Source organism: Cetorhinus maximus, chromosome 23 (genome assembly GCF_964194155.1).
Source record: "Cetorhinus maximus chromosome 23, sCetMax3.hap1.1, whole genome shotgun sequence".
Taxonomy (NCBI): domain Eukaryota; kingdom Metazoa; phylum Chordata; class Chondrichthyes; order Lamniformes; family Cetorhinidae; genus Cetorhinus; species Cetorhinus maximus.
In genome coordinates this window covers 41440419-41443829 of record NC_135901.1, presented here as the reverse complement: position 1 = coordinate 41443829, position 3411 = coordinate 41440419, and the positions used below count along the sequence as shown (strand labels likewise).

The 3411-nt window shown below is 43.9% G+C and overlaps 1 pseudogene; it reads right to left on the bottom strand.

Annotated features, from left to right (window-relative positions):
• Positions 1 to 355: 355 nt before the first annotated feature.
• LOC144697636 (cytochrome c oxidase subunit 7C, mitochondrial pseudogene) lies at positions 356 to 551 on the bottom strand (annotated as a pseudogene).
• Positions 552 to 3411: the final 2860 nt, after the last annotated feature.

Below are 3411 nucleotides of genomic sequence, written 5' to 3'. Positions count from 1 at the left end.
TGTGACAAGTGCAGAACATCATAAAATACGATTCGAATATTACTACGGTTGAGAGACTCTAATTCAATAAATCCAGTTTTATTCTGATAATTGCGAGTGACGCCTGCAATTATGTGGCTTAATGACTGTAAATGAAGCTGGACTCAGGCAGAGAAGGGTTCAGGCTGTTATTGGGGAGGAGTGTGAGTCCCAGTCGCCGCCTCCTGCTCTCTGATGTCCGGCTCCAGCCAGTATAAATACTTTTATTTACAATAGCATCTCACTGGAAATATTGAGAGCAAAGACTCTCATGAGGATTTAAGCTGCTCAGCAGATATCGCACCACAGTTGAGAAGGAGTTCCATTGAATATTGTCTTATTTCTTAAGCATTTGGTGCCAGACAAAAACAAGAGGAGCAGAAAAGCTAGAGCCAAAGAACACTGCCATCATTGTCAACAGCCTCAATTTGTTCTCCAAGGAAAAATGGCAAGTTGTTTCCCGGGCCTTCCTCATCGTTTGATCTGCGGGTCAGCGAGTTGCTGAAGTTCCTGACTGTGGGTGCCCACAACATGCCCACCGATTGCAATGACAGGAAATAGTGGGACGGTTCAGCTCCATTTTGTCAATAAAGAGGCGTTACCGCGACTCGGAGACCAATTGCCAAGTCAGCCACGCTAAGAGGCTTGCCCCGTGCCTCAGCTTCTGGCTGGCTTCCTTCACCTGTCAGTATTCCTGACAATAGTGCCAGCTCCAGGTATTGTATTGCGTTTCCGACTCATTGATTTCATGCTCATTCCTAATTGAACTTAGGAAGTTGATGGTGATAAACGACTTCTGAAATAACTCAAGCCCATCTGTTACGACTTCTCCCTACCGGTTGTTATAATTGAGTGACTGACCAAGCCATTTCAGAGGGCAGGTAAGAGTCAAGTACACTGTTGTGAGTACGGCGTCACTTGTTGGCAAGACCAGAAAAGCATGGCATATATCCTCCTCTCAAGGGTGTGAGCAAGATGGCTTTTTAGAGCAACCGACGATGTTTTAATGGAAAACATGACTGAGATTAGCTTTCAACTCCACTTGTTCATTAACCAAATTATGTTAAATTCCACCAGCTGTTGTGGTTCGATTTGAACCCGTGCTTTAAGAATATTAGCCACCTGATTAGTCGCCCACTGACATTGCTGGATCAGATGCAAATTAATTCTTTTCAAGTGCATTCCCACTTGGTTCATTTCATAATGTAACGACTCATTATGAAGATGGATGATCTTCCCTGTCTTCATCTCTAGGTCCCCAAATTCACCAATTCAACCTTTCAAACACTTCGAATCACACCATGTGGTTTCAGGGTAGGGTTGAATGTTTTGGATCATGCAAAGTTTTCGCCTTGACAACATCCCGCTGGTCGCATTGAAATCTTGCACTCCAGAACTCTCCCGCATATCCATGTCCAATTTATTCACCTACAACTACAAGATGGGAATCTACACGTCAATGAGGCAAATAGCCCAGGTAATGTAAAATACGTTATTTTTGTGATAAATGTGGGAGCACATTTCATCAAATTTTTGCTGTAACTTTTGATGCCAACCAAAACCATAACTTGCTAGTTTAAATTAAGTTTAAAAATGCATTTGACTGTTAAAGATGCAGGGCTAACTTGTTTCAGTGCAGGCAAATGGAGACAGTGCACATACTTTCAAGCATACAATGTGGTGAAATGTTCGAATGTAGTAGACAAGCATATTTATAAATTCTGATGTCAGGTCGGAATTATGGAAAATTTGTAACTGGTTGAATGAGAAACTTGGAGACATTATTCTAGCATATCTATTTTTAAGAATGCGAACATGATATATCACACGTGTTTCGAAGGGTAGGGAGAACAAAAGCTGAAGGTCTTTCGCGATACTTCATTTTGAATTGCATTTTAAAAACTAGCAGTTATCTAAACAACAGTTTTCCAGAAGTCAGTAAGTTAAGAAAGTTGAATAACATTAGTGTTCAACTGTGTCCGGCCCATCTCCCGGGCATCCGCCCTCACAACTTCTTCTCCCTCCCAGAAACATGATAGGGCCCCCCTAGTCCTCACTTATCACCCCACCAACCTCCGCATTGAAAGGATCATCCTCCGTCATTTCAGCCAACTCCAGAATGATGCCACCACCAAACACATCTTCCCTTCAACCCCCACCCCCCCGGCGGCATTCCGCAGGGATCATTCCCTCTGGGACACCCTGGTCCACTCCTCCATCACCCCCTACGCCTCAGCCCCCTCGCACGGCACCTTTCCATGCAACCGCATAAGGTGCAACACCTGTCCCTTCACTTCCCCTCTCCTCACCGTCCAAGGGCCCAAACACTCATTTCAAGTGAAGCAGCATTTCATTTGCACTTCCCTCAATTTAGTGTATTGCATTCGCTGCTCCGAATGCGGTTTCCTCGACATTGGAGAGACCAAACGCAGACTGGGTGACCGCTTTGCAGAGCACCTTCGGTCTGTGCGCAAGCATGACCCAGACCTCCCTGTCGCTTGCCATTTCAACACACCACCCTGCTCTCATGCCCGCATGTCCGTCCTTGGCTTGCTGCATTGTTCCAGTGAAGCAAACTGGAGGAACAGCACCTCGCCTTCCGACCAGGCACTTTACAACCTTCCGGACTGAATATTGAGTTCAACAATTTTAGATCATGAACTCTCTCCTCCATCCCCAACCCCTTTCCAATTCCCCTTTTTTTCCAATAATTTATATAGATTTTTCTTTTCCCAACTATTTCCATTATTTTTAAATGTATTTCCATCCATTGTTTTATCTCTACCTTTTAGCCTATTTCGATCCATTCCCTACACCCAACCCCACCCCCACTAGGGCTATCTGTACCTTGCTTTTCCTGCTTTCTACCCTTAATGTCACCATTAGCACATTCCTTAGATAATATCATCACCTTCAACACCTCGTTGGCCTTTTGTCTATGGCATCTATTGGTTATCTCCACCTATCACTGGCCCTCTATCCAACTCTCCCTGTCCTACCGCCCCCCCCTTAAACCAGCTTATATTTCACCTCTTTTCTACTTTTACTTAGTTCTGTTGAAGAATTACACGGACTCGAAACGTTAACTGTGTTCCTCTCCGCAGATGCTGCCAGACCTGCTGAGTTTTTGCAGGTATTTTTATTTTTGTTACCTATATGTGAATTCCTTTCCCCTTGTAATAAGCAACAACATTCCATTTGCCATCCTAATCAATTGTTGTATCTGGATTCCAGCTTTCATTTTATTATTCATGTATCAGAATACAAAGCTCCCTCTGTACAGCAGAATTCTGCAATATGTTTCCATTTAAATTATAATGGTGCTTTTTGTTCTCCACTATCCTGCCAACGTGGAGACAGCAACAGTTCCATGTGCCCTAAATTCCCACTTAA